The sequence below is a fragment of the Macaca thibetana genome, chromosome 8, assembly GCF_024542745.1.
Source record: "Macaca thibetana thibetana isolate TM-01 chromosome 8, ASM2454274v1, whole genome shotgun sequence".
Taxonomy (NCBI): Eukaryota; Metazoa; Chordata; class Mammalia; order Primates; family Cercopithecidae; genus Macaca; species Macaca thibetana.
In genome coordinates, this window is record NC_065585.1 from 30,196,401 (window position 1) to 30,208,559 (window position 12,159).

The window sequence follows — 12,159 nt, forward strand, 5'->3', positions numbered from 1 at the left end:
CTATCAAAGGCAAGGTGGGCATAGGTACCATAATGGACAGCAGAGACAAAGCAGCAATCAGAATAGTGTGACTCATATAGAGCTCTGGCATTGGCTAATTAATCACGGTGGGTGTTCCTAGACGTGAAATTGATAAGAAGCCTACTGCATTTCTACTTAATTTACATGAGCAGAAAACTTCTAGGTCGAATCGGCAAAAGACTAATTTGAATTATAAAAACAGAATCATGGTCCCTCAGTGAATTTCCAAATTTGAGCCAGTTTACAGACCCAGAACCCCTTGAATGAAGGAGAGTCTGGGTCCCCTTGAGGAAGGACCCCACTACATCACCAAAAATTTATGCTGTTAATCTTTTTCCCATCCTTTCCCAAGGAGACCTCCACCCTTTAACCAGGGTAACTGCGCATTAGGGAAAGGGAAATGATCAGATATTTCAGGTTCTACTGGACACTGGCTTTGAGCTGATGTTGAACCAGGGGACCGAAAACGTCATTGTAGTCTTCCAGTTAAAGTAAGGGCTTATGGAGGTCAGCTAATTAATGGAGTTTTAGCTCAGATCCAGTGGGTCCCTGGACTCATCCTGTGGTCATTTCCTCAGTGTCAGAATGCACAATTGGCATAGACATACTTAACAGCTGGCAGAACCCCCACATTGACTCCCTTACTGGTAGAATGAGGACTATTATGGTGGAAAAGGCCAAATAGAAGCCATTATAGCCGCCTCTACCGAGAAAAATATTAAATCAAAACCAATATCACATCCCTGGAGGGATTGCAGAGATTAGTGCCACCATCAAGGACTTGAACGAAACAGGGGTGGTGATTCTCATCACATTCCATTCAACTTTCCCATTTGGCCTGTTCAGAAGACAGATGGATCTTGGAGAATGACAATGGATTATTGTAAGCTTAACCAAGTGATGACCAATTGCAGCTGCTGAACCAGATGTGGTTTCATTGCTTGAACAAATTAACATATCTCCTCGTACCTGGTTTGCAGTCATTGACTTGGGAAATGCCTATTTTCTCCATTCCTGTCCATAAGACTCACTGGAAGCAATCTGCCTTCAGCTAGCAAGGCCAGCAATACACCATCACTGTCCTACCCCAGGAGAATAACAACTCTCCAGCTTTGTGTTATAATCTTATCTGGAGAGAACTTGATCACTTTTCACTTCCACATGATATCACATGGTGGATTACATTGATGATACTATGCTGATTGGATTCAGTGAGCAAGAAGTAACTAACACACTGAACTTATTAATGAGACATATGAGTGCCAGAGAATGGGAAATAAATCTGACGAAAATTCAGGGACCTTCAACCTCACTAAAATTTAGGGACCTTCAATGTCACTAAAATTTCTAGGGGTCCAGTGGTGTGTGTCCTGTTGAGATATTCCTTCTAAAGTGAAGGATAAGTCACTGCATTTGGTCCCTCCTACAACCAAGAAGGAGGCACAATGCCTAGTGGGCCTGTTTGTGTTTTGGAGGGCAACAGGTCCCAGCTGCTCTGCAAGCTGCTCTGCCACTTGGGCCATATGACCCAGCAGATCCCATATTGCTTGAGGTGTCAGTGGCAGATAGGGATGATGTTTGGAGCCTTTGGCAGACTCACATAGGTGAATCACAGCGGAGGCCTCTAGGGTTTTGGAGCAAGGACCTACCATCTTCTGCAGATAACTACTTTCCTTTAAGAGACAGCTCTTGGCCTGTTACTAGGTTTTGGTGGAAAATGAACATTTGACTATGGGTCATCAAGTCACCATGTGACCTGAACTTCCTGTGATGAACTGGGTGCTTTCATACCCATCTAGCCATAGAGTGCATCAGGCACAGCAACATTCCATCATCAAATGGAAGTGGTATATACATGATCGGACTTGAGCAGTTCCTGAAGGCACAAGTAAGCTACATGAGGAAGTGGCTCAAATGCCCATGGTCTTCACTTCTGCCACCATGCCTTCTCTCCCCTAGCCTCATGGGGAGTTCCCTATGATAAATTTACAGAAGAAGGGATGACTAGGGCCTGGTTCACAGATGGTTCTGAACGATATTTAGGCACCACCTGAAAATGGACAGTTACAGCACTACAGCCCCTTTCTAGGATATCCCTGAAGGACAGTGGTGAAGGGAAATCTTCCAGTGCCTCTGTTGTGCACTTTGCATGAAAGGAGAATTGGGAAGATGTGCAATTATATACTGATTCATGGGCTGTTGCCAATGGTTTGGATGGATGGTCAGGGACTTGGAAGAAGCATGATTAAAAATAGGTGACAAAAAAATTTGAGGAAGAGGTATGTGGATGGACCTCTCTGAGTGGTCAAAGACTGTGAAGATATTTGTGTCCCATGTGAGTGCTCACCAACAAGTGACTTCAGCAGAGGAGGAATTTAATAGTCAAGGGGCTAGAATGCCCCGTTCTGTGGACACCAGTCAGTCTTTTCCTGCAGCCACCCCTGTCATTGTCCAATAGGCCCATGAACAAAGTGGTCATGGTGGCAGGGAATGGAAGTTAAGCATGGGCTCAGCAACATAGGGTTTCACTCACCAAGGCTGACCTGGGTATGGCCACTGCTGAGTGTCCAATTTTCCAGCAGCAGAGATCAACACTGAGCCCTTGATACGGCACCATTTTGTATGATGATCAGCCAGACACTTGGTGGCAGTTGATTATATTGAACCTCTTCCATCATGGAAAGGGCAGAGGTTGGTCCTCACTGGAATAGACACTTACTATGGATATGCGTTTGTCTATCCTGCATGCAGTGTTTCTGCCAAGACTACCATCCATGGACTTATGGAATGCCTTATCCAGCGCCAAGGTATTTCACACAGCATTGCCTCTGACCAAGGCACTCACTTTATGGCAAAGCAGTGCAGCAGTGGGCTCATGCTCATGAAATTCACTGGTCTTACCATGTTCCCCATCATTGTGAAGCAGCTGGATTGATAGAATGGTGGAATGGCCTTTTGAAGTAACAATTACAACACCAACTAGGTGACAATACTTTGCAGAGCTGGGGCAAAGTTATCCAGAAGGTCATGTATGCTCTGAATCAGAGTCCAATATATGGCACTGTTTCTCCCATAGCCAAGATTCATGGGTCCAGGAATCAAGGGGTGGAAGTGGAAGTGGCAGCACTCACCATTACCCATAGTGATCCACCAGCAAAATTTTTGCTTCCTGTTCCCACAACATTACGTTCTGCTGGCCTAGAGGTCTTAGTTTCAGAGCTAGAAATGATGCCACCAGAAGACACAACCATGATTTCTTTAACTGGAAGTTAAGATTGCTGCCTGGAAACTTTGTGCTCCTCCTACCTTTAATTCAACAGGCTAAGAAGAGAGTTACAGTGTTGGCTGGGGTGATTGACCCAGACTATCAAGATGAAATCAGTCTGCTACTCCACAATGGAGGTAAGAAAGAATATACATGGAATATAGGAGATCCATTAGGGTATCTCTTAGTATTACCATGCTCTGTGATTAAGGTCAAAGAGAAACTACAACAGCCCAATCCAGGCAGGACTACAAATGGCCTAGACCTTTCAGGAATGAAGGTTTGGGTCACTCCACCATGGAAAAAACCACGACCTGCTGAGGTGCTTGCTGAAGGCAAAGGGAATACAGAATGGGTAGTAGAAGAAGATGGTCATCAATACCAGCTACAACCACATGACCAGTTGCAGAAACGAGGACTGTAATTGTCATGAGTATTTCCTCCTTTTTTTTTTTGTTAAAAACATGTTTGTGCAAGTATACACTTGTACGAAGAAAATATCTTTATTTTATTTGCTTTTTCCTTTATCATATGACCTAAGATTTATTGACATGATATCGGCATTTAAATATTGTTAACTTTATATAACAGTATTTGGGTAACTGACTATATAAAAGGATAGTTATATTATGTTAGGCACAATTATGACCTTATTATTGTCTCTATTTGGAGATTATGTATTATCTCAGGAGATGTGTATGGGTTCAATTTGACAAGGGAACTTTTGAGGGTTAATACTGAGTGTCAACCTGATTGGTTTGAAGCATGCAAAATATTGATCCTGGCTGTGTCTGTGAGGGTGTTGCCAAAGGAGATTAACATTTGTGTCTGGGGTCTAGAAAAGGCGGACCTAATCTGGGTGGGTATCATCTAATCACTTGTCAGCACAGCTAGAATATAAAGCAGGCAGAAACACTTGAAAATGCTAGACTGGCCTAGCCTCCAAGCCTACATCTTTCTCCCATACTGGACCCTTCCTCCCCTGGCACATTGGGCTCCAAGTTCTCCAATTTTGGGACTCTGACTGGCTTTCCTTGCTCCTCAGCTTGCAAACAGCCATTTTGGGACCCTGTGATCATGTGAGTTAATACTTAATAAACTCCTCTTCACATATATATCTATCTTACTAGTTCTGTCCCTCTAGAGAACACTGACTTATACAGGGTCCTTAGCTAGAGAGATAAAGTGTACACAAAAAAAGAAAGCTTTATTAATAAGAAAACAATTATAACACTTGTCTATTTGCAGACAACATCATAATCTAGAAAGAAAATCCTAAGGATTTTAAAATAATATTACTAGAACTAAAAACTTCATTTCACGAGATATAAAAAATACAAGAAGAGTATAAAAATAAACCTTTTCATATACAATACTAGTACCACTTAAATTAGCAGTTTAAACTTGAAATACTTAATTTTAAAAAACACATAATGCCTTTAAATTGAAAACTAGAAAACAATGCATGCAGAAATTAAACCCTAAACAAAGGGAAAGATGTGTTATATTTAAGAGATGGGAGGGTCGGTATTTCAAGATGTCAATTCTCACCAAATTGATACATGGATTCAACATAACTCTAACTGTAATCAAATCCCAGCATTTGATTTTTTTATAGACTCTGAAATATTAAAAATTTACAAGACATTGTAACAGACCTATAATGAGAGCAAGACAATCTTTAAAAGGGAAACATTAGTTAAAGAATTTACATGATCTGTTTTCAAGAATTACTATAAAGCTACAGTAATACAAGGTTCTCAAATATTTTAGTCTCAAGACTCTTTTGCACTTTTAAATACTTTTGGAAATCCTAAACAGGTTGTTTTCTGCTGTTTATGTAGAGATACCATATGGAAAATTAAAGCTGATAAATTAAAAGTTATATTTATTAATTTATTTTAAAATCAAATTAATCCATGATAGGTTAAATAAAATTTGTTTTTTAAAAAAACTATATTTTTTCAAACAAAATATAGTGAAAAGAGCAGCATTGATTTACATTCTTTAAAAACCCTTTAATGTCTAGCTTAACAAGAGAACAATTTCTGTTCTGTCTTCAATCTATTGAAATATATTTTGGTTGAATTATGTGAAAAACATCAAGCCCCACACAGCTATTTAGTGGGTAGAATAGGTAGTATTTTAAGTCTTTTAATATGATGGTAGATATTATTTGTAATATATCAGCAAATCGAGACAAGTGTTAGCTTCTGAAAGATTAATTACAATGTATACTCTAAAGCCATATCAAAGAATACTTTATACTCTTTTAAAATCTAAACATATATTCACATTTTTATTTTGAACTGCTCTTTAATATCTATGTATACTTTGTAATACCATGCTGTAATCTAGAGTTTTTATTTGTTTGTTTGTTCTTAATGCTGCCTTCCTCCAGTTTTGGTTTCAGGCCCTGGTTTAGATGTGAGTCAAGTCCCTGTTTTTAATGCTGCCTTCTCCGAGATTTGTTTTGAGGCCCTGATTTAGAGGTGAGTCAAGTCCTCGTCTTGAGCAACTGATTAAGTCCTCACCTCAACCATAGTCCTTATTGGACTCTCACACTGAAGGTCACTATGCACTTGCCCTATGCACCTAGGGTCCAGACAACTAGAGATAGCCTTCATGCCATAGAGCCTAATAAATTATTCAAATAAGCAAATCCATAGAAAGCATGGGAAACTTTGCTAACTCGAACACATTTACCATATATAATCTACCCCTACAGCTCTAATTTGCTATTATTATGTCCTTGGGCCTTATGTGACCCTGCCTGATAGATTTTTCTTATTTGGAGCTGTAAGTATCCAAGTTATATTTTCCATCTATCCAAGTGTCTTTGTGTTTTGTTGCTTTAAAAAATCTTTAAATCTTATAAAACACGTACATTGTTCATTTGGTAAATACAGTTTGCTGAGTTATGTAAAATTTCCAAATGTTGACCAGTTTAATTTTACATTATAAATTAAGTTTATTAATATCATTAGCCATTTTATTAAAGGATTTTAATATTGGGATGCTGTCAAACTCATGGTTCTGGAAAAAGTTTTCTAAAATTCTAATTTTCTCTTGAAAGCCTGAAATGTATTGTTGACCACAAAAACTTCCAGTTGTTTTCTTGAAGTAATAAATGCTTATTATATTTATATTGAAAAAAATTACCAAATACCCAAATCTACGTGATCATAATTTGCCTGTAGGATGTGTATTATCTTTTTAAGTAAAATAGCATTCCATGAAAAAAGTAGCTAGGTCAGCTATGAACTTCAACCATCCCACAGGTTTTTTGTTTTGAGCCATTCATCATCTTTACATGCAGAACTTTTTAATGTGTACTTCCCATTTCATCACATGTAATTATATATATATATATATGTTTAATATAAAGTTGAGTTTCTTTTTCATCTGCGAGTATGTCATGGTAAAGATGCAATGGATTTTTGTTCAGTTCTGTGCTATTCCTTCAATTTGAGCTAAACTAAGGGACAATCAGTTTTGCTCGGCATTGCTTTTGTATCGTTGGTATATTGTAAACAAAGAACAAGGCAAATCATTTCTTAATATTACAGAGACTTCATGGACTTTACAAAGTTTCTGCGGGAAACCCAAAAAGCTCCAAACTTTTAGAATCACTTACATAGTTTTGAAAGTCATTTACATAGACATATGTAGCAGTAGAGCAGAATACAGAGTCCAGATAAACACTCTCTCTCTCTATATATATTTTTTTGATCTATTTTCAACAATGGTGCCAAAATGATTCAATTAAAAACAGATTATTTTCAACAAAGCCTGGTTAATTAAGTAGCTATCTGTATATTTCACAACACTTTCCTCTTACCTCACACAATTCACAAAATAGAGCTTAAAATGAATCAGAAACCTAAAGTGAGAATGTATAGAAGAAAATTTTTGCAAACTGGGGTAGGCAGAACTTTTCTTATTAGAATACCAAAGCTCAAACCAAAAAGAGAAAAAAAAGTAAATTAGATTTTAATAAAATTTAAAATTACTTCATTTCAAAAAACACAATGAGGAAAACAACTAGACATACCACAGAAGAAGAAAATATTCCTCACACATATGTACAACAAAAAACTTTTATTCAAAATCTGTAAAGGAATTTTACAAATCAATAATACAGTAAATAATCAAATAAAAATGGGGAAAAGGCTTAGACATTTACAAAGGAAGGTGACCAAAAAGTGCATCATCCAAGGTCAGGAGTTTGAGATCAACCTGGCTAGTATGGTAAAACCCCATCTCTACTAAAAATGCAGAAAAATTAGCTGGGCGTGGTGGCGGTCTCCTGTAATCCCAGCTACTCGGGAAGCTGAGGCAGGAGAATCGCTTAAACCCAGGAGATGCAGGTTGCAGTGAACTGAGATGGCACTGTTGCACCCTAACCTGGGCAACAAGTGTAAAACTCCATCTCAAAAAAACAAAATGAAACAAAAAAACAAAACAAAGAAACAAAAAGAAATAAAGTAGCTCCCCTCACCTCAATTATTTTTCATACATTTTGGTTTCAGTTTGTACAGTTTTCTTACGATGCATCTCCAGGATAAATATTTTCCTTGTGTTTACATTTCCCTACATGGTTTTTTTGCATTGTTTGCTTGTTTGCTATTTTAAATTTTAAATTAGAAGAAAGTTTAACTAGAAGAAACTAGTTTAAACTAGAAGAAACCACTTTCTTCCAGTTTAAAATAACAAGTACCAGTTTTTATATACTCTAATCTAAAGTAGCAGTTTTTATACACTCTAACCTAAAGTATCAGGTTTTATATATCCTAACCATCACTGGGTATAAATATTAAATGCTTTTCTCTTAATCTAAAGGATATATATATATATATATATTTTTTTTTTTTTTTTTTGCAGTAAGTGGGCTCAATTTGGCATGCAGGATTCATGTTTATTGTCATTTTTTCCAGTCATGATAAAATTCCTAAGAAGAAATACTTCTTCAGTGTTGTTGGGAACAATGTTCAATTCACCCATATTCTGATATCCTTTAAAGCTGATAAAAGTGACATCTAGATAAATGCTCCCTTTCACTGGTGGGAGAGAAGCTAAGTGACTTTTTACAGTTTTCTCTTTAGAGAAAGAGCAATTGAGTGACTTCGGTAGAGTTCTTGAGAGGTGCTGATTGCCTTGTGCTTTGAGCATCAAACATGAATATTGTTCATGAAAAGAACAATTTTCGCCAACACAGTCAAGTGCTATGGACTCTACCGAGTCCTTTGTTCAAGTTTTGAGTAGGTCAGCCAAACTTTGACATTAAAGCTTGTAAAAAAGAAAGTAATTTATAAATAATTTTGTACCAATCATATGCAATAAAAGCTCATGTTGAAATAAGAAAAGTGGTCCCATCTTCTAACCATATGTTAATGTGTACTTATTATTCCTATTAATAGTTTCATATTATGTACCTGAAGTCCCATAATACATGTACGATAGCTGAAAAGACTTTGAGATATTGTGCTAAAACCATGTAATTAACTACCACTCTATCTAGAGCTGGGATTTGTGATTTCTTTAGTAGAGAACGGTTGATGTTTTAAATTTGTATTCTTATGATATTTGGTATTTACTATGAAAGCCACTTCCCCGTATTTTTCACTACCTATGTTTGTGAGGGCATGTAAAAACGAACTGTAGTCAGAACGAAATCGATAGAATAGGTTATTGCATTTTAATTAGCTTCAATTTCCTGAGGGAAATCATTGAAATGTATTAACAAAAATTGAGAATAACTAGATTTCATAAAGACAACATTAGGGACTATTTAAAAATGACTATCATGCATTCGTAAAGATTTATTAACACAAAAATATGTTTAAAAAGTATGTTCTATACACATATATAGGTTAATACATATCTTAAGTAAACTTGAAAAGAGGTTTGCTGCCTTTTTCTTTTCTCTCACCTTCTTGCTCTCTTTGATTATTAGAGTTCGATAAGAAAATAATCTCAGTGTTAGTATGATTAAGAAAGTGGATACAAGCATGCATTACAAGAAAGTTAACTGGTTTCACATTATTTTCAATTTACGGTGTATTTTAATACACCATAAATTAAATCTGAAATGAGATTTAAAAGTAGAGAGAGAACAGAAACTTTGCTCTGCTCTAAAGCATTTAGATATACTGTTCTCTCTGCCTAACACATTTTTCCCCAACTCTTTCCTAAATACCCCTAGACCAATCATAGGCTCTCATAGTATTTTGTGTATGTGTATCTTTCTTCTCAGAGCTACCTCCTCTCCTTCTTTTGTTTGATTGCATATTTGATGGTCTCAATATTGAAGTTATGTTGTCCATATTTCTTTTTTAAAAGTCTGCCAGTTGGGTTTGGTCAGTAGGGGCTTTAGTGGAAATTTGGAGGATGGGAAGAAGGGTTTTCTCTTCCTTTCTCTCTGTCCTAACAAATATTTTTGCCAGTGAACATGTCTTGTGCAAGAATACAATTCCCACCAGGTGGCCCTGCCAATGGGCTCTTGTAATTCCCCTTGCTCTATTAGTCAGTCTCTCCAATATGAAGAGTAATAGCAGTTTCCTGCTGCGGCTCATCTTAGGCTTACTCACAATCCCATTTCTGCCTTTTCTATACTTTCCTACTACATTTGTGACCAATTCCCCATATAAAATCTCCTCTTTTGAGTTAGTTGAAATGAATGTTGTTTTGCTGATTGAAATCCGACTGATATTTGCTTCGTACTTTCCTTATATGTAACACCAATCTCACTTTTGCATACTTTTAAAATATTTCCTCTCAATTAGACCAAATTGTAGAAAAATATAATGATGTTGGTCTTTTTCGCTTTTATATTTCCATTCCCTAGCAAAGGTCTCCACTTATAGAAATTAATGTTTGCTGGAGAAAAAGGAAAAATGAAACAATGAAAAAATAAGGAAGAAAGAGAAAAGAAAGTAACTTCTGTTTTTATATTTACAAAATAAAAGAGGATTTAAATCTCTGTAATTAAGGACAGCATACTTTTTGCTTAATCACATAACTAAAATTAGGCATATATGTGGGGATGACAGAAGAAAATGATAAGGGTGAGTTTGTGATTGAAGAGGCAAAGTGGAAAATACAAGTATCTGTCTGCCTTAATTAAGAGACAGCAAAAATATTTTCTTGGAATATGTAAAAAAAATTAGCCTGTTTTTAAAACTATCTTTATCTCTTAAAAAAGTTTTACAATTGGCAAAATTTTGTTGTTTTTTTTTTTATTTGTTTGTTTTGTTTTGTTTTTTGCTGTTCAAGCAAACTCAAATCAAAACAAAGTATTCTCAGATCACACAGTGTCTACTACATTCTGCTTCCCAGGTGCCTTGCCTGTAGAGCAGAGGTTGGAAAACTTTCTGCTACATCTACATTTCTCAGGGCCTTGTGAGAAATCTGAATTAGGAACTCATTTCAGTGGGAAAAAAGGTGGCAGATCTAACATATTTTGCAGGTGCAGAGTGCCTGTGAGCTAAGGAAGTAGGAGGACATCTGATCTTCAGGCCCTGGTTAAGTTGGTGTAACTCTGGAACAAGCATATGGATCAGTAACTTCCTGGCTGTGGCAAACACAACTGTTTTCTACCTGAGCCTTTTCTGATATAAGATCTGTTAAAAGGGAAACTTTAGACAAATTAAATTGAACAGAGTTTATTTGATCCAAGAACAATGATTTGATTCCAGCAGTGCTGAAAACTGGAAAATGTTCAGAGGGCTCCACTCAGCAGCAAGAGCAACAAGCTTTAAAGGGTGAAAATGGAAGCAAAGTAGAGGCAGCATCTGGACTGACTACACTGAGACATCTGCCTTATTTGGGCATGGTCTGATCAGTTGGCTTCTGGTGATTGGCTGAAGCTTGGCAGTTTGTGATTGAAACGCAGCCATTTGTTATGAAACATATACTCCTAGTTCAGTTTTGGTTTGTTTACATACTAAGTTAGGTAGTTGTCTGTTATGTGGAAAGTCAAAGTACAGAGTCAGCCTCAGGCTAATGGCCTCCTGCTTATTTAATTTAACAGATATGAAGGTTGACTCTGAGACCTGCTGCTCCAACCCTACCAACAATTTGTAAACACTAGATTCCCGGAACTAAATTTGTTTGTGCTTAAAATGGCTAAAGTGTTTTCTGTTACCCAGAGCCAAACCCTGTCTTTATAGGATCAGTTTGCATTATTATATGAATATCATAAAAAAAGTAAATTAAAATTTATGTACACATTTAATAGAGAATGAGTCATTTTTGGAAGGAAATCAAAACATAAGATTCAAGTTGTAGATCTCTTGTTTGTTTTTTTTTAAATAAATCTGACAAGTAGTGGTGGAAAAGACATTTATTCAACACAAATTTGAGAACTGGACACTCACTGGGCTATATATTAAGGAAATAATGGTAAGCAAAAAGCAGAATGGTCCCTGTTATTGTCATAGTATTGTCATACTATATATACTACTGTCACACTATTGTGTAAAGAGGAATATATGGGGAGAGAGAGAGAGAGAGAGATAGATAATAGACACACACAGAAAGATATAATATATATATCTTAAAAATATATTAGAAAATGTATACGTGTATACTATAGCATATGTATACATGGCCAATCTTAGAGAAGCTTAGATTCTTAGAATCTTTGAGAATCATACAATTAAGTGTCAAATTGCAATTGAAGTATTATGAGGAAAAGTTACAATTTGCCATGAGAATGGTTAACAGAATGATCTGACTACTTATAGGTCAAAATATTACATTCAGAAAAAAGTATTATTAAGCTGAAGTGTAAGAACAATTTGGAGTTAACTGGAATATGTGAAGTGAGGAACAGAAGAATGCCAGGCAGAGGTAATATGTTCAAAGTTCCT